Raw genomic sequence first — 27,608 nt, 5'->3', positions numbered from 1 at the left:
CCTCCATCCAACCCTTGCCAGCTGATGACTGAGGCAAAGCACTAAGAAGCACAGAGTTTCCTGTGTGTTTTGTTTTGTAACAGCTGGAAGAAACCTCAGTAATCATCCGGCTCGTTTGACAGGTGAACGTTGTTGGGTGCAGAGAGCTGGGTGACTAGCCTAGTGTCAGACATTTGGTGACAAAGCCAGGGCACCAGGTCCCTGGCTTCTGATCTCACGTGCTGCTTTTTCTGTATACACCGTTGTCACTTTCTCTGCCTCATCTATACCACGAAGGGGCGTGTATGTGTGTGCGCTCAGTCACAGCCAACTCTCTGCAACTGCATAAATGGTAGCCTGCCCGGCTCCTCTGTCCAGGGAATTTTCCAGGCAAGAATACTGGAGTAGCTTGCCATTTCCTCCTCCAGGGGATCTTCCTGACCCAGGAATCAAACCCGTGTCTCCTATGTCTCCTGTATGAGGGCAGATACTTTACCACTGAGCCACCTGGGAAGCCCACTATACCACAGGGCTAGAAAGAACTAAAAAGTTAGCCCAGGCATTCCTTGTGCCTGTAGAAGCAAGAATATGTGTTTTAGTCATCTTCAGTTCAGTTCAGTTCCATCACTCAGTCGTGTCCGACTCTTTGCGACCCCATGAATCACAGCACGCCAGGCCTCCCTCTCCATCACCAACTCCTGGAGTTCACTCAGAGTCACGTCCATCGAGTCAGTGATGCCATCCAGCCATCTCATCCTCTGTCGTCCCCTTCTCCTCCTGCCCCCAATCCCTCCCAGCATCAGAGTCTTTTCCAATGAATCAACTCTTCGCATGAGGTGGCCAAAGTACTGGAGTTTCAGCTTTAGCGTCAGTCCTTCCAAAGAAATCCCAGGGTTGATCTCCTTCAGAATGGACTGGTTGGATCTCCTTGCAGTCCAAGGGACTCTCAAGAGTCTTCTCCAACACCACAGTTCAAAAGCATCAATTTTTCAGCGCTCAGCCTTCTTCACAGTCCAACTCTCACATCCATACATGACCACTGGAAAAACCATAGCCTTGACTAGACGGACCTTAGTCGGCAAAGTAATGTCTCTGCTTTTCAATATGCTATCTAGGTTGATCATAACTTTTCTTCCAAGGAGTAAGCGTCTTTTAATTTCATGGCTGCAGTCACCATCTGCAGTGATTTTGGAGCCCAAAAAAATAAAGTCTGACACTGTTTCCACCGTTTCCCCATCTATTTCCCATGAAATGATGGGACCGGATGCCATAATCTTCGTTTTCTGAATGTTGAGCTTTAAGCCAACTTTTTCACTCTCCTCTTTCACTTTCATCAAGAGGCTTTTTAGTTCTTCACTTTCTGCCATAAGGGTGGTGTCATCTACATATCTGAGGTTATTGATATTTCTCCCAGCAATCTTGATTCCAGCTTGTGTTTCTTCCAGTCTAGCATTTCTCATGATATACTCTGCATAGAAGTTAAATAAGCAGGGTGACAATATACAGCCTTGACGTACTCCTTTTCCTATTTGGAATCAGTCTGTTGTTCCATGTCCAGTTCTAACTGTTGCTTCCTGGCCTGCATACAGATTTCTCAAGAGGCAGGTCAGGTGGTCTGGTATTCCCATCTCTCTCAGAATTTTCCACAGTTTATTGTGATCCACACAGTCAAAGACTTTGGCATAGTCAATAAAGCAGAAATAGATGTTTTCTGGAACTCTCTTGCTTTTTAGTCATCTTGGACCACAGCAAAAAAAAATTTATTTTCTATATTTTAAATTGTAATTTAGATAGTAATGAATAGTGGTGGAAAGAGAGGGAAACCTGGAACAAATTCCTACATCTGCCATTTTCCTCCCTTAGGTGCTGGGCCAATAACTTGACCTCACTGAGTTTTTACATCTTGAGTTTGTTGTGAGAGTAATTGGCAGTAACGTAAGTGTTGGATACATCATGGGCGCTCAGCAAATGTTTATTTTCTTTCTCCTTCCCTCCTAGAGCTACAGGTTCTTGACAAAGTTCCTTTTGTTTATTAATGAGTTGACCTTGTAAGGCTCATGAGAATTAAATGATGGAGTGAGACTACATTTATAAAAGTATCTGATGCACGGCTTAACATTCTCATTTCTGAATTACACTTAACTGCAGTTAGGTAGATATTTAAAGGTTTCTATTCCAATTTCTTTATCCTTTTCTTCAGTAGTTTATTTTCTATGGTCTGTGGACATGTTGGTAATACTGATGAATTCATTCATCTTCTCTATGATTTACTTTAAAATGATTTGTCAAATAGAGTAAGATGATTAGATGAAGAAAATATGGCTAAATGTTAACTACAGAATATAGCTTGTGAATACGGTGTATGTTATTGCTGTTATACAGTTTTTTTCTACTTTCCTGGATGTTTGAAATGTCCCAGGCTGAATTATTTTTGCAGGATTGCATGTTAAATATTAAACTTCTACCGTGGCCCCATCTCTGTGCAAGGTGCAGAGGGTATGTTTGTAAGAAAGAGTCTCAGCCCTGATGGAGCTATGGCTCACCATAGGGGACACTAATAAAACAGGCAGCTGCTTCTGTGGGGTGCTGAGTACTATGGTAGGGGCCCCCATGGCCTCCTGTGATCCCCCAGCAGTGACAGCAAAGCCACGACTGGGACAGGGAGGTTGGATGAGACTTCCAAGAGGCTGTGACATCTCATCTAAGACCTGAAGGAAAAGGAGGAGCTAGCAGCTGTTGATCAGAGGGGGACTGCAGAGAACGAGGGATTGTTTGGGCAGAAAGAGTAGCATCTTCAAAGACCTGGAAAGAAAATATGAGAAGCATATGGTGTATCAGTGAAATTGAAAGAAGCTCAGTAATGAGCTGCAGCATCAGAGTGATAGTGAGAAGGAGGGCTGGATGGACAAGCAGATCAGGAAGGGCCTTGGGAGGCCAGTGATGAACTTTGGGTTGTATCTTCAAAGGGATGGTTGAGGTGTTTAAGTAGAGAAGTAAAACTTCTATCATTTTTATCTGAGGATGGTCACTCTGTATGGAAAGTGATCAGGAGAGGATGAGATTAGAAGCAGAGGCACAAAGTGAAAGATGTTGACGAGCGTCTGGATTAGGTGATGGAGACAGTGGGTGGGGGGGGTTCCCAGGTGGCTCTAGCGGTAAAGAACCCACATGCCAATTCAGGAGACATAAGAGCCAAGGATTCGATCCCCAGGTCAGGAAGATGCCCTGGCAGAGGGCATAGAAGTCTGCTCCAGTATTCTTGCCTGGAGAATCCCCATGGAGAGAGGAGCCTGGGGGTTAGAGTCAGACACCACTGAAGCGACTTAGCACGCAGAGGGTAGAGAGAAGTTTGAGCACAGTTTAGAAAGCAAAATAGACAGGGTTGAGGTCTCATTCATTCATTCAGCACATCTATTGAGTGCTTTCCATGTAGTAACCCTATTTCAGTGTTGAGAAGAAAAGGTAAGGGCTATAGGGAATACATCTTATATAAGGTGTATCAAGAGGGGATTAATGGAGCAGCATTTTCTGCGGAAGCACAAATTGATCCTTGGGGACCCCTTCAGGGATGCCAAAGTAAAAAGCAGTCATCCAAGAGGATATATGTTCCTATATAGGGATCTGAATCCCAAAACAGAAAAACTGAACCACGGTATAGTTTTGGGAGTCACTAGCATGTAAACAATAAGCCATGAATATGGGTTAAACTGCCCAAGGAGGTTACAACCTTGAAGATCACCAATATTTAAGAGGTGGATTAAGGGGGAAAAAAAGAGTACACTCATGTTTATAATAGCATTATTCACAATACCCAAAGACAACCAAAGGGCCCATCAACAGGTGAATGGATAAACAAAATATGGTATATACATACAATGGAATGTTATTCAGCCTTATATAAGGAAGGTAATTCTATTGCATGCTCCAGTATAGATGAACCTTGAGGATGGTAAGTGAAATATCTGTCACAGAAAAGCTCCATTTACATGAGAATACAATTCCACTTACATGAGATACCTAGAGCGGCCGAATTCATACAGCGGAAGCAAGCATTGTGCTTGCCAAGGTCTGGGGAGGAGGAGACACTGAGAGTTACTGTTTTTTCGGTTTGTGAATGTTTATTGGAGTACAGTTGCCTTACAGTGTTGTGCTAGTTTCTGCTGTACCACAAAGTGAATCAGGTATGCGTATATACGGGCTTCCCTGGTGAAGACTCCGCCTGCCAGTGCGGGAGATGTGCGTTCAGTCCCTGGGTTGGGAAGATCCCCTGGAGGAGGGCATGGCAACCCACTCCATTGTTCTTGCCTGAGAATCCCATGGACAGAGGAGCCTGGCAGGCTACAGTTCGTGGGGTTGCAAAAGAGCTGAACGCAACTTAGCAACTAAACAACAGCAACTCGTATACATATATCCCTTCTCTTTTAGATTTCCTTCCTATTTAGGTCACCACAGAGCATTAAGTAGAGGTCCCTGTGCTATCCAGTAGGTTCTCATTAGTTACCTATTTTATGCATAATAGTGTATAAATGGCCCCCCACTCCAGTGCTCTTGCCTGGAAAATCCCATGGATGGAGGAGCCTGGTAGACTGTGGTCCATGGGGTCGCTAAGAATCAGACTCGACTGAGCAACCTCACTTTCACTTTTCACTTTCATCTATTGGAGAAGGAAATGGCAACCCACTCCAGTATTCTCGCCTGGAGAATCCCAGGGACAGCGGAGCCTGATGGGCTGCCGTCTGTGGGGTCACACAGAGTCGGACACGACTGACGTGACTTAGCAGCAGCAGTGTATATTTGTCAATCGCAATTTCCCAATTCATTCCACCCACTCTTTCCTCCTTGGTACCCATAAGTTTGTTCTCTACGTCTGTGTATCTATTTCTGCTTTGTAAATAAGTTCATCTGTATAATTTTTCCAGATTCTACATATAAGCAATATTACTATATTTGTTTTTTTGAAAGTTATTGTTTAATGGGCATAGCATTCTGGTTTTGTGAGATGAAAAGAGTTCTCGAGAAGGACGCTGATGATGGCTGCACAGCAGTGTGAATGTACTGCTGACTTATATGGTTAAAATGGTAAGTTCTCTGTGCGTTTCATTACAATGAGAGAGAGAGGTTGATAGTGATTAACCAGAAACATGGGAGAAAGACCAGCTGTGTATGCTCTCATGGAAGCCGGGGGAAAATAACATTTGAGACTGAGTAAGTCTACAGCCACCCCACCATGAATATGCGCGGTCTTGTCTGATCTCAGAAGCTAAGCAGGAGGCCTGGTTAGCCCTTGGATGGGAGACTAAGCAAAAAGCCAAGGATTGATAAACCCAAACGCCTCACAGAGGTTAAGGGAGATAATGCCTAAAAAGTGCCTACTGATTGAGCAGCGAAATGGTTGTTAGTAATCTTGATGATTTCAATCTCATGGTGGAAGTGGGATCCAGCATGGAAGTTGAGGAGAGAGGGGGACATGGAGAGGGCAGCTGTAGATAAGCCTTGAGATATTTGGCTCTAAGGATGAGGAGAGAAAGAGGGACCTATAGGGAAGAAGGGTTGATTGAGAGTGACTACATGAGACTTGACCACTTCAAATACCTCTGGGAAGGAGCCAGTAGAAAAGGCATATAAGGAAGGGTCTGGTAGAAGGTTACAGAGCAGGAGGCAGCTAGCCAGGACATGCCTCTTCATTGCAACAAGAAACAGGATAAGATGGCTGCCTTGCAGGTAAATGTGTAGGTTTGGGGGCAGGAAGTTAAATGCTGGTCTAGAGGCTTCAATTACCCTCTGAAGTCCCAGACAAGACCATCTGCTGAGGGAGGAAAGGTGGAAGGTCAGAGATCTAAAGAAACTGGCAAAGTATTGAGATGATTGGTTCACAAATAATGACAGACCGCCGACTAGGAAGCAGAGGGCGCTCTGGAAGCACTAACATCCACTGGGGTTTGGAGGCCATCAACTTACAGTTGTCTCATCTTCTAAGCAGAGCACCTTCCCCCCCCCCCCGCTCTCCACACCCCTAAAAGGGTTCAGAAGTTCAAATGAGGCGTATGTACATGGGTAGATGAAAACTTCATAAGGGCTCCTTTTGAGGGAAACATGAAATTGATCTCAAGGACAGTAGGGTTACGTTAAAGGGGGCAAATGCTGTATTCTTTTGAAAATGTGGCAGGCGCCTAGTGACTGGGTTAAGAGCTGCAGATACTGTTTGGTTTATGAGTTTGACGTTTGTACAGTGATTATAATTAACTCACGAGGGCCCCCTGTTGACAGAATAGGTTATTGGGGGCCACCCTTAATTAGCAATTGATTGATTCAGAATGAAACTTTGGACAGTGTACCAAGTCGGATGGTGTCTTATCTCCCATTCACAAACTTGTGTTGTCTGTCACAGGTACTTGTGGTGCTGGAGGCAAGTGTTGCCTTTGTGTGCCTTGAACAAATTGTATATCCCTATAGATTTCTGCCTTATGCACAGACTACCAGGATCTGGTTAAGAAGTGCTCATTTTTTTCTAGCACAAACGTCACTTAAATTACTGAAGTTGACATATCTTATCACAGATTTTTTGCAAGTGGCTTGTGGTATGTGGAGAGAATGCTATTGATGTCTCTCATGGGCTCGTGCCTAGAATGCTTGTGTATACTGAGTCCCTCTAATCAAGAAATGTGTTTTTCTTCTACCCTGCTTCACTATCTGAGTTTATCTTCTTGGGCTGAGCGTCGTGAAAAAACAAGGTGAAAAAACAACCAATGGGAGAAGATAGTAGCAAATGAAACAACTGACAAAGGATTCATTTCCAAAATATACAAGCCTATGACATTTCTTATTCCCATTGATACCCCCCAGAACCTAGAGTGGAGCTGTAATTGTTCTGCAGTGATCAAAATGTTCTGTCTATACCAGATAATTTGGTAGCCACTAGCCATATATGCCCATTGATTATTTGAGGTGTGTGATGGAGGAACATTTTTATGCATTTTTTTTTAGTTTTTTATTTTTTAAATTTTAATATCTTTAATTCTTACATGCGTTCCCAAACATGAACCCCCCTCCCACCTCCTTCCCCATAACATCTCTCTGGGTCAACTTTATTTCATTTTAATTCAGTGGAAGTAGCCACATGCAGCCAGTGGCTACTGTATTGGACAGCCAGTTCTAAAAGGCAGTTTAGGGACTTGCCTGCTGGCCCAGTGGTTAAGGCTGTGTGCTTCCAACACAGAGAACCCAACACAGAGGGTGTGGATTCTATCCCTGGCCAGGAAACTAAGATCCCACATACCTTGTGGCAAAACAAATAAATAAATAAAAGCCAGATTAGACAGGACCAAAGTTCTAAATACAGCTTACAAATAGAGCCAACCCAGGAAATTCACTCTGATCTTTAATGTCCAAACAAGTCTGGCCTGATCTCATCCTGCCATCAAGTCGGGATGCTAATGCATGGGAGAGGAAGCATGAGGGAGGGAGCAAGCTCAGCAAACAACCTACTGCTAAAGGGGAGTCACCTTCATTTCTGCCTGAATTTTGCCCCTGATACCTGAACACCAGAGTCCTGCGTACAAAGGAAAATAGGGGGGAGGGAACAAACTTAATGCCAAGTGGGTACAAATACTCTGCCAGCAGCTTCACACTCATTACCATCGTATTCATCTTTAGATGTCCGCTTTGAAACTTGCTTTTGCTTTTTTGGAAAGGAGGAAATGGAGTTTCAAACTGATGGCTCGCTTGTTCAAGGCACAGAGCTGGTCAGTGGTAGAGGCAAGATAAGAATCCTGACAGCTGTGAATCCAAAGTCACTTCCACAAGCAATACTCAGGGCTGGATGCCCATGCTTAGAACTACCCCAGCCGCAGAACACCTCAGAGTGGGATTGGAAGTAGAGTCGAGGCAATAGGAGGCAAATGACTTTAATTGTGTGTGTGCAATCCGATTATCTCAGAAGTTGTACCTGTGTTCCACCTCTCTTGCCCACCTTGCACCCTACCACTTCGGTTGTGTTGATTGTAGGTACCTCGCCATGGAAATACAACTATTAGTGTCATAGATGTGCGATCATTTGGATGAAAATGACAAGAAATAAAGACAGGTCCCAGCATCTTGGTCACCATCGTTGCAAAGTCTCAAACTTACTGATACTGGCATAACTTAAGATGTATCTTGGGCTTCCCTGGTGGCTCAGATGGTAAAGAAGCCACCTGCAATGTAGGAGACCTGGGTTCAATCCCTGGTTTGGGAACATCCCCTGGAGAAGGGAATGGCAACCCACTCCAGTATTCTGGCCTGAAGAATTCCATGGACAAGGAGCCTGGCAGGCTACAGTCCATGGTGTTGCGCAGAGTCAGACACAACTGAGGGACTTTCACTTTCTTTCATGATATGTTTTATGAGAGGTATGTTAGATCACTTGCTATCATCTAGTCAAATATTTCCTGGAGTTCAAATGCTGCCTGCCTGCTAACCTGTCTATTTGTATATTTTCTTCTATAGCATTTCTAAAATTTCCGCTATTGAAATAATAATAATAGTGGATATCATAAAAAGCAAACACCTGTAATCCTACCCATAGCCTACAAATGCCCTCCTTCGTGTAATCTGACATAGTTGTAAGCATACCTTGTGCAGTACTTTTGTTTGTTTCCGTTTAGTCACAAAATCATGTCTGACTCTTTTGAGATCCATGCACTGTAGCCCGCCAGGCTCCTCTGTCCATGGAATCCTCCAGGCAAGAATACTGGAGTAGGTTGCCATTTCCTCCTCCAGGGAATCTTCCTGATCCAGGGACTGAACCTGCGTCTCCTGCACTGGTCAGGTGGATTCTTGACAGCTGAGTCTCCAGGGAGCCCCTATGCATACTTTGGGATGCTGCCTTTTATTTCACTTTGTCATGAGCGGTTTCCATGCTGCCACACATCCTCATGATTGCAGTACTAATATCTGTGCAAGTCTTTAGAGTCAGCTTACCATTATTATTCCAACCCTCCTGTTTGATGTGTGGAGTCTGTTTCAAAACTAACTTTAGAAGGTTTTACACTTGGAGATCATAACTGGTTGGTTGATACCCCTAACTGGAAGTCTCATTCTTCTGTGTTTCCACATCCCTTGTGAATACTAGTTATAATACTATGAAATTTCTGATTGGATAGTATCTTGGATTTTAAATAAATGTTTCATATATGGGCTTCCCTTGTGGCTCAGCTGGTAAAGAATCTGCCTGCAGTGTGGGAGACCTGGGTTTGATCCCTGGTTTGGGAAGATCCCCTGGAGAAGGGCAAGGCTACCCACTCCAGTATTCTGGCCTGGAGAATTCCATGGACTGTATAGTCATTGGGGTCGCAGAGAGTCGGACATGACTGAGTGACTTTCACCTCACATATGTAATTTTTAACGTCCAAACATTATATTCTCAAGAGCAATAGACAATGCATTATATCTCAATATCTATCATCCCCTCCCCCAGACTTTGGGGGCTTCTCAGCTGGTGCAGTGGTAAAGAATCCGCCTGCCAATGCAGGTTTGATCCCTGGGTTGGGAAGATCCCCTGGAGTAGAAAGTGGCAACTTGCTCCAGTATTCTTGCCTGGAAAATTCCATGGATAGAGGAGCCTGGTGGATTAGAGTCCACAAGGTCACAAAGAGTCAAGACATGACTGAGCAGACTCCTAGACATTAGGTCCTTAATATATGCTTCTTGTGGAGAAGAGCACAGCAACCCACTCCAGTATTCTTGCCTGGAGAATCCCATGGACAGAGGAGCCTTGCGGGTTACAGTCCATAGGGTCACAAGGAGTTGGATATGACTGAAACGACTTAGCATGCATGCATATACTTCTTGAATTCTGTACATACTATAAAACTGGCTTGGGATCAGGTTGCCCAGTGACTTGCAGATTACAGATTTTCAGCATCTCTTACTTCAAATATCATTCTGCTTAAAATGCATGCACTGACGTGTTTGTCTCTGTTCTCAAGTTAGTCACGTTTGAGTCTTCAAGAAAGCCATTCAAATGAATCACAGATTATCAGGTTGATGTCAACCATATTAGGAAACATGAACAGCCAAGGTAGTAATAAGCCTCAGAGTGCCTGCCTAAAGGACTTAACCCTAGGACATGAGGATATTTTATTTTCCAATACTTCATACGGCTGCTTTGGGATATGGTGTCAAGCCTTAACTGGACCATGATGTTTCCAAATACTGACGTGTCATTCTGTTATTTCTCAAGGCAATGACTAGGCTATAGAATATCTGCCTGGTAGAGTTTCTCTCATGGGATCTGGTCGCTAATTTTATTTTCGCTCTTGGGGAGAGAGATCTTTCAGATCTGTGTGAGGTAATGCTACTCACGAAACATTACTTTGGCTTCTAAGTTGGACTGAACCATAAGCACATCTTTTTCCAGTGTCTGGCTTAGAAACTTTGCTTGGTCTGTCAAAAAATATGAATTGAGTACTTGGAACATTGTACAATGATACTGTTGCCTCCATCCAGGCATAACAATTCTACGCAGCTTTCTTGAAATAAGAATGTCTAACCACTCTTGCGTCCTGATCAAGAAAACAATCTATAATGAAAATCGCCTAACTCAGGCAGACTATTTTTTTAAGCTGCATCTCATCAACACTTTGATATGTTTACTGTTTAGTGGGGCTTCCCAGGTGGCACTAGTGGTAAAGAATCTACCTCCCAGTGCAGGAGACTTAAGAGATTACTCTGGTATTGTTGCTTAGAGAATCCCGTGGACAGAGGAGCCTGACAGGCTATGGTCCATAGGGTTGCAGAGGCGGACACAACTGAAGCTGCTTAGCATGCATTGTTTAGTAAGATATCAAAACATGAAACATCTGCCTTTAAAAGTTTATCCCACTTGAAAGTGAACATGAAAGTGAAAGTCACTCATTCATGTCCAACTCTTTGCAACCCCATGGAATTCTCCAGGCCAGAATACTTGGTGGGTAGCCTTTCCTTTCTCCAGGGGATCTTCCAAACCCAGGGATCAGACCCAGGTCTCCCACATTGTAGGCAGATTCTTTACCAGCTGAGCCACAAGGGAAGCCCAAGAATATTGGAGTGGGTAGCCTATCCTTTCTCCAGTGGATCTTCCTGACCCAGGAATTGAACTGGGATCTCCTGCATTGCAGGCGGATTCACTTAGGTAAAATTATTTTTGGTTTCAGAATAAATGTGGTAGATAAAATTTTGGTTGAAAAAAACTGACATTGTCAGCTCAAAAAACAATCATTTATACAGAACTCAAATGTTTTTAAGTAATGCAGATTTTTGACCATCTTAGGATGCTCATAAAGACTTCAGAAAGGTGACTTTGAGCCCAACCTACCTTTGTAAAATGTGAGTAGGTAAAAAAGAAGAAAAAGGACATTACAGGCATGAGTCAGAAGATGCAGGAAAACAGAGCATAACCCTGCTCAGTGGGATAGGGGGATGACTGATTCTTGAATATGATAAGGAGGATTAAGAAGAAAGACAAGCTGAGATCTAACTGCATCCAGTCCCAAATACCAGACTAAGTTATGTAAGCTTGACATTTTAGATAGTAGGAAATATTGAAGACAATGCAAATACTCTGTAGGAAAGTGAGTTTTTAAATTGTTTCTCCTCTCTCCACATCTTCAACTGAAATATTAAGTAGGCAAAAAAAGTTTGTTTGGGTTTTCCCATACCATCTTACAGAAAAACCCAAACAAATTTTTGGCTAACCAAATAAAATTTTAAAAGAATAAAGGCATGGCCATTCTGGAAACATGAATGAGGACCAGAAATTGATAAACATCTACAAGATGGAAAGAAATATGATTATATTGCTTACTAATTTTTTAATCTAAATAAAAATGAAAAAAGAATAGATGAAATGATTCACAGAATTATTGTAATCCAAATAAAATAATTCTGAGAATAGAAGAAGACAATGAAAAAATCTAATTACTCTTAGACAGTATGAAAAGTATTGCATCCATTAAACCACTACCCTCTTTTCAAAAGAAGAGCAGTTATGGACACAAAGCAGTTAGAAAACATGAGTTCCTACAAACTGAAAGTCAAGAGAAAGACTTCCTGAATGTAGCTAAAGACTATTCCAGAGTACAGAGCCGAACATGAGAAGATAGAAAAGGTAAAAAAAAGTATTGGTGATGTGGAAAGATGATCCTAAAGTTCCACCATTATTTAGAAAGAGTCCTTAAAGGAAAAATAAAGACATTGGAGAGGAGAAAAGACATAACAATTCAGATTAGGAGAGGCCACTGACTGTTGAGTACAATAAAAATCCCAAACCCACATTGGCGAAATTTCAGGATAAAAGAGACTTAGAGTGTCTGAGTTTAGACACTGAAGATGTCAGACCTTGAGAGGATTACCCACAGAAGAGTGATCGCCTGTATGGCACGAACTTTGGTACATGATACTACAGGCTGGGAGACAGTGGACCCATGCATTCAATGTTCAGAGGGGATTGAGTTGGGAACTATGGTTCTGTACTCAGCCCAACTACAAATAAAGTATGAAAACAAATAGACATTTTCTTACTTTAAAACTTCTCTTAGCCTCTCAACAAAACAACTTGAAGATGCAGTCTAGGAAAATAAAAGAGAATAAAATAAAGGATACATTAACAGCCAAAAAACTATGGAAGTAATATTGGAAGAGTCCAGTTACAAGAAATATCAAGATACCAGCAGTAATATCAAAGCAATTGGTGCAAATTAGATAGTAGATTCCGTGATGAATGTCTTGCAGAAAAAAAGGTCATTCTATTATATGTATTTAGGCTTAGAATCTGAGTATTTTTTTTATCATAAGATGATATATGTTTCTTCTGCCCCACCAAAATAGTTAAAATCTCTAGGAAAAAAAACTGTATAGGTATAGAAGTATAGAGATATAGAGAACATATCTACATATTTAACTTATCTGTTAAAAATTCAATTTCACTCTTAAAATGAGGTGTATTTTGGAATAATAGCCTGTAGGGAAAAAAAAGACTCATTTGATCTTGATATTATATTGTTATTGTGATTACAAGATATAATGACATATTTATTTCTGTATGAAAGGTAATACCACTTGAGTTTGGAGAGAATAAGAAATTGCATAATCATAAATGCCATTTCCTAGATTTCAAATTTAAAATCAATCTATAGTCAAAACAAGGAAGCCTTAACTACAGTCACAGAACATAATGCAAATATAAAGGAGGATAATGGTAAGATAAAGGAGGATAAAGGAGACATAATGGTAAAACTATGCAAATTAAAAAAGGAAAGTTGAGAAGAAACATAAAATGAAGAGTTAATAGGTGACATTCCTTAGAGAGAGTCAAGAAATTTTAAGACTAGGGCTTGAAGTTATAAAGGTAACCACTGGAATAACTAAGTATTAACAGTAATTGAGAGGAGAAAATTAATGGAAGTATGTTGAATTTCTTTTATAGTAGAAAATAAATACTATGTTGATATAATTGTGACCTTACAGGAATTAAGCATAGTTTAAAAAAAATTAACTGCATATTTAATATTATATATTCTGTAGTCCTCAGATTCTAAACATGTATATACTAATTTTATAAACTACAATTACCTACATATATATATATAAAGAGAGAGAGAGAATGGATTGGAAAGAAAGTGCTTAGCCAGGAAGACTCCCAGAAGCTATTACTTTTCTCTACCTCTCAGGTGATATGAATTTGGTGGAAACAAACCAAAAAAATCCCAAACAAACAAACAAAAAGTTGAGAAAATCTGAGAAGAATTGATAGGATCTGATGGTTGGGTAGTTATTTGAACAGGACAGGTTTTTAAAAAGGAGTGAAGCAAAGATATATAATATTTTCAGACTTCACAAGGTAATATTCACTGAAGCTACTGATAAAATGGTACCCAGGATAATATACTTATTTTAAACTTACTGTTACCTTGCTGTTTCTTACCCAGTTGTATGTCTCCAGGCTGGTTGAAAAGTGAAAATGTAGCATTTTATTTGGTGATATTTATAATATGGTGAAATATTTATCATAAGAATATAACTTAAATATTTTTATTTAATCATAAATGTCAAATATACTAAAGGGCCAATATAGGCTGCAGTAATGAATAAATAATAGCATCACTTTTTGGTCAGAACTTTTCTATGGACAACCACGAATCGATGCGTCAGGTGAACTGTGCGTACTGGCTCTATCACGTTTCTTTCAGTGATTTGATTTGTGGCAGAAAGAAAGTGCTCACATTTCGTTACATTAGAAGCTCTCAAAGTCCCAGGACTCAGAATATTTGTTCCGTTTTCAACAAGTTTCTAATCCTGCTCTGCTATCATGAACTGGGATTTTAGCATCTGCCTGGGCTTGGTCCTATTTACTAAAGGTTTTTAAATCCTTACTTAACATGAAGCTGGGAAGGACAGAGATCTTTTCAAACCGCTTTGTAAATTATGAACTCTCCAGGTCTCTCTCTCTTCATTCACATTCTGACCTCACCCCTCACTTGTGGAGTATCCACTGCAATTATTTACTGAAAGCTTTTGACTATAATTGCCACTTTTTTCAGACTGCAGTAGAACAAAGCATTTTATACAAATAGACATACTTCAGTTCTACTGATAACCATGTAACTTGCTTTTCTTTAGCAAATGGAAGCAAAAGTCTCGAGATTAATGAAATTTACTAAGTTAAGATCTGTGAGGCAGGATCCAAAAGTTCACTTAACCTCCATTTCCCAATTTGGAGAGAAAGAGTCTGATGCTGGGAGGGATTGGGGGCAGGAGGAGAAGGGGACGACAGAGGATGAGATGGCTGGATGGCATCACTGACTTGATGGATGTGAGTCTGAGTGAACTCCGGGAGTTGGTGATGGACAGGGAGGCCTGGCGTGCTGCGATTCATGGGGTCGCAAAGAGTCGGACACAACTGAGCGACTGAACTGAACTGATAATCATGTGCAAAGTCATGCAGAAAATCTGGCTCTTACATTTGCCTGATTGACACTCGAAAGGAATTAGGAAAAAGTCTCTTCAGTAAATTTCGTATCTTTATATTGTTGTTAGCCGCTAAGTCATATCTGACTCTTTTGCAACCCCATGGACTATAGCCTGTCAGGCTCCTCTGTCCATGGGTTTTCTCAGGCAAGAATACTGGAGTGGGTTGCCATTTCCTTCTCCAGGGAATCTTCCCAACCCAGGGAGCCAACCTGCATCTCTTGCATTGCAGGCAGACTCTTTACCACTGAGTCACCTGGGAAGGCCAAGGTGGCATATTGCTGTATAACACAGGCAATATTATGGACAACAGCATCACTTATCACTATCAGGTACTGTATTTTTCCAGATAAAATCAGTGTGAAGAAGATCTGAGTGTTTGGACAGCTTCTTTTTGTTCTGGGTTGCAGTTGGGTTTTTTTCTCTCCATCTTATAAATGGCTAAGGTGATGAATTTAAAGGATGGAAGGAAATGATTCTTTGGCTTGGAGGAGGGGAAATGGAGAAAATAAAAGTAATCCAGATTAATAATACATTTTAGAACCACATAATTAGGAGACATTGGAGGTTATTCTTAAAAGCCTTCTGAGTTGAAATCAAGCATCTTGCTTTAACACTAGCAAAGCCATATTTCTTCTCTTGATCTGAGTGTCCTTAATGTAGTATTTGTACAACGCATGACATAAGCATGGATTTGCAGCTGTTTCATAACCACTGTGAAGTTTACTGGCTCTGCTCCACAACTCTGTGTCCAAACTTCAGGAACTCTCCCCAAGTATTGCAAATGTGGGAGGAGGCCATTTGTGGAAGGACTGACTTCGCCCCGAGTTTAGTGTTTTGCGTGCAGAATATGAGACTGCTATTCAACAGGTTGTGTCCAAATGTAAGTGACCAGCCAGATAGACTTTTTTTGGACCTGTCATCTAGCCTCAGAATTTATCCTCCAAGGAACTGAAACTGTTCTCACCAGCGGTAGGAAACAGCAATGCTACGATTCTTTATTTCTTCTCAGCAATAATGGCCTCATGAATTTTTTAAGCTGATATTTTGATTTGCTGAAAGCCATGATTTGGATGTTAGTGATGTAATCTGAATAGTCAGAGCAGTTGTGAGGGTGAGATGGCGGTAGCTGAATGTTCCTGGCTCTCTCTCCTTGTCTTGGATGGATAGGGACTCTGCAGGGACAGCTCAGATATGGTTACACTGACATCATAATTCATCTGACCAAGCTTCTCTCCTCTTCTGAGCTCCGTGATGAAGCAAGCTGAATTGTTTTAAAGTGGTAGCTTAAAGGTCTCGCAGTCGCACTGAACCTAGTCCAATACGATAATCAGATGGAAAAATCTGTTTCTATAGGAACATTTGTAAAGGATTCACCATCAGAACATTTACATGCTTCTCTGCTAATTTCATGCAGAGGAAGTCTTATTTCTGCTGATACCAGAAGGCAGAACTGGCATTTCCAGTTAAAGTTAACCAGGTTAAATTCCACTCTCACCGTATGTGGTGGTGGACATATTTCCAAGGGTAACAGTCGGAGCCTTTATTACTTATAAAAGTGAAACGTGGAATTTTCATCCCGAAAGCGATAAGGAGCCACTGAAGGTTTTTGAAAAAGAAGGGCGGAAAGATAGATCTCATGGCGATTTGTCAGAAGCACTGAGAGGAGCATCAGGGAGCAAGACGACGCCTACAGAGCCTCTCGAGCCAGGCGTGATGTCTGCAGTAGGGTGTCAGGAGTGGGAGAGGAGAGGGAGGGGCGCATGCAGTATGTTGTGAAATGAACAGGTAAATGACTCCATCAGAGAGACGGGGCAAGAAGGTGGGCAGATGCTGAGGACTCAGAACTCAGTGTTAGATTTGGGTCCAGTTCCAGCAGAAGATGTGGAAAGAGAGGGAGCGCAGTAGGGGACAATCTTCCTGGTTAAACGCACTGTAAATTGTCCAAACCAATGGCACCAATCTAATTTCTGCTTCTGCCCTCTGGAGTAAGTGAGAGAATGCGGCGAGGACTGTAGACACCACACCACAGTTTTACGAGGTACTTCTGGAAACCTGAGGGGAGATTTGATGTTTTTTTGAGTTGCTCTCATGGCAGCTGTCCTCAGGAAAACTGGCTGGTCAGTACACAGGCCTGTTCTTTTCTGCTGATCTTTCCGTCCCTACCCGCATGGGGTCAGATATGTTCTCCCTCCTTCCCCAAAAATATTTGGCAGCCTTGCAGAAATATTGGTGCCACCCCAAACCCTTCAGCAGCATCTGTCCCCTCTTGTCCCTGTGTGGCAGTGAGTCAGGAACCTCTGTGTGGCTTTGTCATCCCTCAAGCCTCCAGGTGTGAAAAAGGACAGTTTGGGAACTTCCCTGGTGGTACAGTGGTTATAACTCCTCATGTCTGATGCAAGAGGCATGTGTCCAATCCCTGATCAGGGAAGTAAGATACCACATGCCTTCTTCAGTTCACTTCAGTTCAGTTGCTCAGTCATGTCTGACTCTTTCTCACCCCATGCACCGCAGCATGCCAGGCCTCCCTATCCATCACCAACTGCCAGAGTCTACCCAAACCCATGTCCATTGAGTTGGTGATGCCATCCAACCGTCTCATCCTCCGTTGTCCCCTTCTCCTCCTGCCTTCAATCTTTCCCAGCATCAGGGTCTTTTCAAATGAGTCAGCTCTTCGTATCAGGTGGCCAAAGTATTGGAGTTTCAGCTTTACCATCACTCCTTCCAATGAACACCCAGGACTGGTCTCCTTTAGGAGGGACTGGTTGGATCTCCTTGCGTCCAAGGGACTCTCAAGAGTCTTCTCCAACACCACAGTTCAAAAGCATCAATTCTTCGGTGCTCAGCTTTCTTTATAGTCCAACTTTCACATCCATACATGACCACTGGAAAAACCATAGCCTTGACTAGATGGACCTTTGAGGGCAAAGTAATGTCTCTGCTTTTTAATATGCTGTCTAGGTTGATCATAATTTTCCTTCCAAGGAGTAAGTGTCTTTTAATTTCATGGCTGCAGTCACCATCTGAAGTGATTTTTGAGCCCCAAAAAATAAAGTCAGCCACTGTTTCCACTGTTTCCTCATCTATTTGCCATGAAGTGATGGAACCAGATGCCATGATCTTAGTTTTCTGAATGTTGAGCTTTAAGCCAATTTTTTCGCTCTCCTCTTTCACTTTCATCAAGATGCTCTTTAGTGCTTCTTCACTTTCTACCATAAGGTTGGTGTCATCTGCATATCTGAGGTTATTTATATTTCTTCCAGCAATCTTGATTCCAGCTTGTGCTTCTTCCAGCCCAGTGTTTCTCATGATGTACTCTGCATATAAATTAAATAAGCAGGGTGACGATATGCAGCCTTGACGTACTCTTTTCCTATTTGGAACCAGTCTGTTGTTCCATGTCCAGTTCTAACTGTTGCTTCCTGACCTGCATACAGGTTTCTCAAGAGGCAGATGAGGTGGTCTGGTATTCCCATCTCTTTCAGAATTTTCCACAGTTTATTGTGATCCACACAGTCAAAGGCTTTGGCATAGTCAATAAAGCAGAAATAGATGTTTATCTGAAACTCTCATGCCTTGTGGTGTAGCCAAAAAAAAAAAATTTTTTTTTAAAGGAAAAGGACAATTTCTCTCTATTTGTAAATTCCCAACCTGGCTCGGGGTATGGCTAGGGAAAGGAGAGAGGACTGGATTTCTTTTAGGGATGCTCACCAGCCTCCACCTCGGATGTTTCCAACTAGTCACAGGGTCTGATGGCTGATGGCATGAACTTTAGGCTCTGAGTTATTCAAGGGTCTTGAAATTTTGATTGTTGAAAATCAGACTTTTGAGGTTCATGAACTTCTTCAGTTTGTGTTATCCTGTCTGCCATAGGATTAGAAGTCTATTTTGAAAGTGAATACTTGAGCCCTGATTCTTTTCTTCCATAGAATTTCTGCTGTAACAACCCCATGCTGAAGAAACAGGGGGTAAGAAAACGAAGCAGGGTCTGTGTGGCCGAATGCCTTTCCCAAAGCTGGCTGCCACACTATATCCACGTGTTTCCCTACATTTCTCCCGTTGAGTATATCAGTGAAGTCAACATCCCTTCCTCTGAATCTTGATTGACTTAACTGGTTGCCTTGACCAGAGAAGTATGACCAAGTTATGGTCTGTGACAAGACTAAAAGCTGCCATCACCTTCTGCCTTTCTGCCATGTTGTGAGGGAGCCCAGCCCACATGAAGAGTCTGTGTGGGTATTCAGCCAGAGCTCTAAAAGAAAGCTCCAGCTGAGGTCCCAACTGAAATATCAGCTTCCAATTTTGAGACCGAGAATGTACTGAGACGACTTCAGTAGTCAGCCACTTCTAATTACAACTGTGTGAGAGAGACTGAAAACCATCTAGCTGAGCCCAGTCCACCTCCAGAATAACAGGAGATAATAAAATGATTGCTGTTGTTTTAACCCACCGAGTTTTGGGGTGACTCCTTATGCAGAAATAGAGAATCAACAGGATGGTGTTTTCTGTTACTTTGTAACAGACTACCCACAAACTTCATTAACTTAACCATTCTTGTTACAGCTCATGGTTTTATGAATCAGGAATTAATGAAGGTCTTGGGTGGGCAACTTATCTCTGGTCCACATAGTGGATCGCGCTGAGCTGTGGTGGCTGGATCTGAAGGAGGCATGGGCCTCTGCAGATTCTCTGTCACTCCCCTCCCTCCTCCCTCCTCCCCGCCATGGTCTCCTCCTCTGGGGCCTCTCCACAGGGCTTGTCCTTCCCACAGCATGGTAGTCCCAGGGTGGCCAAACTTCCTGTCTGGCTTCCAAGAGACCAAGACAGCAGCTGCCTGTCATTATAAAGTCTAGACTATGAACTGGTTGGCATAATTTTTACCAAAATCTACTGCTCAAAGCCACCACAGGGTCTGTCCAGATTCAAGGGGAAAAGAAATAGAACCAACCTTTGGAAGGGAAGAGTGTCAAAACATATGGTCCCAGTGGACAAAGTGGGAACCTTCAGAGCTTTATATCTCAAAATATTGCTTTGTAAATCTTCATACCCCAATTTATAGATGAAGAAACTGAGGCTGGGAAAAGTGATTGTCCAAGGCTACTCGACTTGTAACTGGATCAACCTGATCTGATTTCAAATCCAAGTCTATATTAATCCAAACCATGACCACTTTTCACTTCTGTGCAAAATCTAGTAAATGTACAATTTATGCTACACTTTATTTTAAAATTGAGATATAGTTGACATAACATACTAGTTTCAAGTGTACAACATAGTGTTAGGGACCAAACGGCGGTCTCTAGGACCTGAGTCATGTTTACCAGAAAGAGACAGGATATGCGCTCATCCTGCCTGGCCAATCATGTAACGCCAGCTACTCCTGTAACTGAGACAAAGAACTGCCTGTACATAAGCCGCCATACTCCTTTGTTCGGGGCTCTTGTCAGATTCCCTTGTGTGGGATGAGACTTGGGCCCTAGCGCGCTAGGAATAAACAAACTCCCTTCTTGCGTTTGCAATACTGTGGTGGACTTGCTCTCTCGGTTGGTTCGGAGATACGGGCTCGGAGCATAACACATAGCAGTTCAATATTTGTACATATTATGACATGATTTAGTTAGCATTCATCACCACACAGTTGCAAATTTTTTTGTGTGATGAGAACTTTTAAGATCTACTCTCTTAGCAACTTTCAAATATACAATGCAGTATTATTACCTATGTGCATCATTATTACACATAAAATAAGTCCTATATTACATCCCCAGGACTTATTTATTTTGCAACTGAAAGTTTGTGCCTTTTGACACCCTACACCCATTTTACAGACCCCCTTACCCCCCACCTCTGGAAACCACTAATCTGTTCTTTGTGTCTATGAGTTTGGATTTGTGGTTATTACTTTTTGATTCCATAGATAATTGAGATTAAATGGCATTTGTCTTTCTCTGTCTGAGTTATTTCACTTAGCATAATGCCCACAAGGTCTATCCATGTTGTAGATGGCAAAGTTTCCTCCTCCTTTGTGGCTGATGTGTGTGTGTGCGTGTACCAGTTTTCTTTATCCATTCATCTGTTGATGAATACTTAGGTTACTTCCATATTTTGGCAACTGTAAATAATGCTGCAGTAAACATGGAGATGCACATATCTTTTGGGGTTAGTTTTTTTGTTTCCTTCAGATAAATACCCAGAGTGTAATTGCTAGATCACATGGTGGTTCTGGGGCTTTCCCAGTGGTTCAGCAGTAAAGAATCTGTCTGCGAGACAGGAGCGGAAAGAGATGTGGGTTCTATCCCTGCTTCAGGAAGATCCCCTGGAGGAGGGCATGGCAAACCACTCCAGTATTCTTACCTGGAGAGCCCCATGGACAGAGGATTTCAGTGGGCTATGGTTGAAGGGGTCACAAAGAGGAGGACACAACTGAAGCAACTTAGCATGCATGGAACGTGGTGGTTCTATTTTGAGTTTTTTGAGGAAACTCCATACTGTCTGTAATAGTGGCTGCACCAATTCTACTTTTCCCGCAATAGTGCACATGGGTTCCCGTTTCTCCAAACTCTCACCAACACTTTCTTATTTTTATGATAGCCATTCTAGCAAGAGTGAGGTGATATCTTATTGTGGTTTTGATTTGCACTCCCTAATGATTCGTGATGTTAAGCATTGTGTCGTGAACCTCTTGGTCATCTGTATGTCTTCTTTGGAAAAGTCTTTTCAGATTCTCTGCCCATGTTTTAAACCCATATTGCTTGTTTTTTCCCTGTTGAGTTGTGTGAGTTCTGTATACGTTTTGGATATTGATCTATAAGTATTTTCTCCCATTCGGTAGGTTGCCTTTCCATTTTGTTGATGATTTTGTCTCCTGTGCAGAAGTCTTTTAGGTTGATGCAGTCTCGCTTACTTGTACTTTTGTTGCCATTGTTTTTGGAGTCAAATTCGAAAAATCACCACCAAGAATAATGTCATGGAGCTTACTGCCTACGTTTTCTTCTAAGAGTTTTATAGTCTCAGGCCTTAGGTTCAAGTCTTTAATCCATTTTCAGTTAATTTTAATTTATAGCATAAGATAATGATGTAGTTCCGTTCTCTTGCATGTAGCTACTCAGTTTCCCCAAGACTGTTCACTGAAGAGAGTCTGTCTTTCCCTATTGTGTATTTTTGGCTCCTTTGTGTAAGTTAATTGACTGTATATGTATGTGTTTATTTCAGGGTTGTATGTTCTCTTCCACTGATCTGTGAATCTATTTTTATGCCAATAACTGCACTGTCTTGATTACTATTTGTGCTTGGTGTTCAGTCTCTAAGTCATGTCTGACTCTTGCAACCGCATGGACTGTAGCATGCCATGATTGCTATAGCTTTGGGATATTATTTGAAATTGGGAAGCATGCCTCAAGCTTTGTTCTTCTTTCTCAAGATTGCTTTGGTTATTTTGGATCTTTTGTGGTTTCATACAAATTTTAGGATTGTTTCTTTCTGTGAAAAATGTCACTGGAATTTTGACAGGGATTGCATTGCATCTGCAGATTGCTTTGGGTAGTATGGACATTTTAATAATATTCTTCCAATCCATGCCCCTGGAATATCTTTACATTTACTTGTGTATTCTTTAATTTTTTCCATTTCTTTTATCATACTTTTCGATGTACATATCTTTCACTTCCTTGACTAAATGTATTCCTTTATTTATTATTTTTGATGTAATCATAGTAGGCTTGTATTTTTAACCATTTGTTATTAATGTATAGAAATGCAACAGGCTTTTGTATATTGATTTTGCATCCTGCAACTTTACTGAATTTATTAGTTCTAACAGTTTTTTGGTGGAGTCAAGTATCATGCTATCATGCAGATAACAATATCATGCTATCTGCAAACAGTGACAATTTTACTTCTTTCCTTCTGATTTGGATGCCTGTTATTTTTATTGCCTAAAAATATACTGTATTAATTCTCAAGTGCTCTCTTCAGTAAGAAAGATACCATCTCTTAACTCCTCCTCAAACACATACACATTGCAGCTCTAATTTTTTTTAAATCCTAGAGATCTATTCAGTGACCTGGCTTGGGTCACAGACCTAACTCTGAACCAATCTTTAGGTCCAGGAGGATGGAATATTATAATTGGTAAGCTCTACTAGAATCACAAGGTTTGAAGGAGTAGTTCCCAGAAGAAGGAGGGGAAGACAGAAATAATAAAAATGCACTAGACGTGCTTTTTGCACGGCATACCATTATGTCTCATTCACATTGATTCCATTGCCGCCTCTTTGAAGGCTGATACTATCCTCACTGAAGAGACTGGAGGTTCAGCTTTGAGGGAGTGTGTGAAAAGTAGGCTATGTGAGCAATTAATCCCAAGAATCGATCTAGCTCTCTCAGCTGACTGTTAACTCATTGTGTCTCCCAGCATGTTAAGAGTAGGACCCATTTGGATTTGCTAAGCGTCTGGGTCCTTCACATAGAAATTAAATAGACTCTACTTGAAGGTGATCCTTTATGCTTTCATGTACTATCTTCTGTCGCTGGACCCCTCATGCTCGCATCCAATAGTGAGCGTGAATTGAGGATATGAAGATACTTGGCATTATGAGCTCTGGAGTAAGCAGAACATAAGTGCTAATTAAAACATTTCTGATGGAAACTTAAACCTTTTTTCATGATTTCCAGTTGCATTCTCTCTCTCTTTTAATGAAGCAAGCTTCTTTAATTTTCTTTTTAAAAATTTTACTTGGATGAGGTCAGAAATGGAATTTCTCTTCCATTACTCACACTGCTTCCCAGCTGTTGGCCTCATGTTCCCTTGACACACTGTTGAGGAGCCACCCGTAAGCCATGGTTCCGCCCCCATGTGCATCCGCCTTGACGGAGAAGCCCCAGACTCAGGAAGACCCTCCCTCCCCATGCCCCTGTCTTTGGTGGCCTGGGTCCCAAGTGGCTGTGAAACTCTGGAGGCCAAGAGTTTGAACTCCTGTCTTCCCATCCTTCCAGCTTGGCTTTGTATTTATATTAAGGAGTCTCTTTATTCTGTTGCTGCTTGTTAATATCAAAGTCAGAAATAAAGCCCTGTGGGTCCATTGACTTTTGAGAGCCCTAAGCAAATCATCTCTTGAAAGCTCGCAGAGCCTTCTGGAAGATAATTTACTTGCTAAATGATACTTAGCGCCTCTGCCTTTCCTTTGCCACTCAACTGAGCCCAAGAAGATCCTTTTTCAGTTGTGCTACCCAGTCAGTTCAACAAGATGTGTTTTGTTCAAACGTGGAAATAAAATAGGGGAAGGAAATAAAGGAATTGCAAGAACTTGAGCATGGACACATTTCAGTGAGAACATTCAAAGAGGCTTGTCTAGAGCTGGACCGTTGAATTATCACAGCCTTAGCCTAGTGAAAATGAAAACAGATTTTAGCTTTGGAAACAAAAGGAAAAAATGCCTACGGTCTCCTCTCCCATCCAAAGATATGAGAGAATTGTATATTGATAGCTGAGGCTTATTCAGATAAAAAAAGTTAGTTGCTATAAAAAAGGGGAAGAAAATTCATTTCCCCTATTAATCACACACACTGTTAACCCCTAATCTTCGGGTCTCTCTCCCTCCCCTTCCCTCTTCCTTTTCCTTAACCATAATTTACAACTCCTGTCCTTCCACGTGTCTCATCCCAAGAATACTGCTCTCCAGTCCTGTCTCTCATCCTGCCCCCACCGCCCGCGCTGATTTTTCTGCCTCTGCACTTTTCCACCATTACCTCCTTGCTCCCTAGACTGAACTGCCTTCAGCGCAGCTATCTGCCTTCTCTTGCTTCTACGTCCTTCTGCTGCCTCATCCCTAGAGTCTGCATTTTTGCACCCAGATTTTATCAAACCCTAGTGGAAGGCAAGATTTTATCAAACCCTAGTGGAAGGCAGCCTGAGTTCGTGAATAAGAATGCTGGCTTGGACACCTGGCAGGTGGGTCCACATCCAGCTTTGCCACTTCCTAGCTGATGATCTGGATAAGTTATTTAACTGGCTGCCTCCTCTGACAAACGAGATGTTAAATTACCCCTTCTTCATAAGTTTCTGTGAGGATTAAAACACCCACCCAATTAAAACATAGCACTTGGTCCTTAAAAAGTACCCGATAAACATTAGATATTGCTGTTTTTGTTGTGATTGTTGTTGGAGAGAATTCCAGATCTGTGTCAATAGACATTGTGAACCTTACTACTAAGTAATGGCTTCTAACTTTGGTTTTTAAGCCAAAGTCTTCACAATGGCTGTTCAAAGCTCTGTACATTCTGGTCCCTCTGTGATCTTTCTGACCTCATCTCCTACAGCTACCCTCCCACCCCACAAAATGCACTCAAGTATAAGATTCACGAGGGCAGAGAATTTTGCTAACTTTTGTTAATTTCTGTCTCTCAAGCACCTGTCGTTCCTAGCCCATAGTAGGTTCTCAGTAAATGTGTTAACTGATTGTTTGAGCCCCAATACCAATAGCACTACCTTGGTGAAGCTTGCCCTGTCTCTTTAGGCAAGGTTGCTTTCTTTTCTATATTCTGGTGATACTTAATACATTCTTCAATTATAACATTTCTCACATTGTATTTTTATAGAAAACATATTTAAAGCTCGTAAATTTAACCAGATGGTATAATTCAAAAGCACATTTTTATTTAATAGACTGAAACCTCACATTGCAGATTTGATTGATTGATTACAGAAATCATAATGTTCTGCAAGTTTGTAAATTGAATTCCCATCATGTTCTATGAGTTATTCCATAAAAATTAAGTCCAACCTTGAGAAAACCCAAGGAAAAGCAAATTAGAAAGCAATTCCAACACATAGAGAAATCTTCTCTTAAGCAGCAGCACTTTCTGTGTTTTGACATTACAGAAACCTCACTATTTTACTAGCAAAGAGGAAAGAGACTTGTAAAATTCTGCCTTGTGAGTATATCGGCATAGCTATCAGTGTGGCTGATAAATAATCTGCAAAGACACGTAACTTCCAAAGTCAGTCCTGGAGGAGCCCACCTGTTCAGGTTTGTTTTGAAGGAGAACTTTCTTCATCTGGGGGAAAAACAGTTACCAAATTTTCTTAAATAAAATGCTATGACTAAAAGTCAGAAGGCATAGGCATATTATAGCATTCTCATCAGATTTAAAGGAAGAATGAATAAAATCTTCCATGCTTCAAGGTTCAAGTAACAAGCAAGAACCACTCTCAAGTACACCTCTATGCCACCAGTGTAATTTCAGAGCCAGCACCACTGGCTAGCCAATCATGTATTTACTCACTGCTGTCATTTGGGTGTGGAATATATTTTAAGTTACCGATTGATAACCTGTCCTTACCATTCCCTACTGGAAAATCCCAAGACATACACACAGGAGAAATTACTTGTCCCAGGGCAGCAGTGGTGACTGCTAAGTGGAATCTTCTGTCTGTATTCAGGGGTGATAACAATCTAAGGAAGCCCCCCCATCGAAGGTGGTGTGACAGCTGTGAATGCCTTTGACAGCAGTGATTATCAGCTTCAGTGAACACGTTTTAACTTAGAAAAGGCATTTGTGATGAGTAGGTACTGTGGGGATGGAATTGGGATTCCTGGTTAATGATTTCATATCTTCTCTCCTGTTGGATTTCTCAAAACCAAGGCAATGCAAAGTCCCTGTTTTAGATGAATCTCACATGTTGGAGAAGTAGAGAGACAATGATTTCTGCCAAGATGCAATTATCGGGGCTTGCTGGCCTAACTCTCAAGAGAAATGGGGCTGTGCTATAACCCAGGAGCTCGGAAAATTAAAATCTGGGTCAGTGCCCAGCTCCATCTTCCTTGATTGGGCCTGTGGACTGGGACAGCGGCTGGTTTCCTTTTTTGCTCATTGCTCTGTGTCTGCTGGGTCTGCCTTAGTAATCCTGCTCTCCAAACATGCATCTGAAATATTTGTTTGCCTTTTGGAGGGGAGGGTGGGTCGGGGCAGGATCGGTTCATCTGGTGCCTAACAAGTGCTCATTAAGGAACACATCGGCCCCTCTAATATTTTTTTTTTGGCCCCTCTAATATTGATGAGAGCTTTTTAGTGCAAATACTTGCTGATGCTAGTTAGTTGCTGATATTATGATCCTTAATGCAACATCACCTCATTATCGATCTTGCTAACAATGAAGGTTTCTCTACTTGTTGAAGATTTCTTTATTTTCTTCACTCATCTTTGATGGGTCTGATTTGAAATTCAACCTCTTAAAAAAATTACCTTTGAGAACACCTTATCAGATGCAGTCAACACTTCTCTGCCCTCATCTGATTCAAACTTCCTGTGATGTTTGGCCCTAGAGTCACCTCCTTCCTCTCTGATACCCACTTCTCCCCTGGGCTCAGTGAAACCACTCCCTCTTAGGATTGGCTCCATCAGGCCAAACCCTTTCCCATCTCTTTGCAGGCTGCTTCTTCACCACTCAGCTTTTACAAAGTGCCATCCGAGGCCTTGTCTCTCTCCCTGAGTGAAGGGCATCCACATCTTCAGCTTCAGTGATCACCGATAAGATCATTTCCTGCAGGTCATCTGTATCTCCAAGTCGAACATATACATCAAAGGCCCACATGTTCCCTTATTCAAGAATATGTAGTGTACCCTGAGGAAACCAGGGTTGAAAAAGA

General features: G+C 41.7%; 1 protein-coding gene across 6 annotated transcripts in view; it reads left to right on the top strand.

The window, feature by feature from the left end:
- Positions 1 to 27,608, top strand: part of MAPRE2 (microtubule associated protein RP/EB family member 2) — a 186,512-nt gene that overhangs the window by 38,519 nt on the left and 120,385 nt on the right. Inside the window, exon 3 of one of the 6 annotated variants that reach the window (XM_042239398.2) lies at positions 1,843 to 1,914. The exons of the other annotated variants lie outside the window; for them this stretch is intronic. The gene's annotated coding sequence lies outside the window, so the exon portion shown is untranslated. The remainder of the gene's footprint in view (positions 1 to 1,842; positions 1,915 to 27,608) is intronic. 6 annotated transcript variants of the gene reach the window in all.

This window comes from Ovis aries, chromosome 23 (genome assembly GCF_016772045.2).
Source record: "Ovis aries strain OAR_USU_Benz2616 breed Rambouillet chromosome 23, ARS-UI_Ramb_v3.0, whole genome shotgun sequence".
Lineage (NCBI taxonomy): Eukaryota > Metazoa > Chordata > Mammalia > Artiodactyla > Bovidae > Ovis > Ovis aries.
Note: the sequence above shows the minus strand (reverse complement) of the source record. Positions and strands in the feature narration are given on the sequence as shown.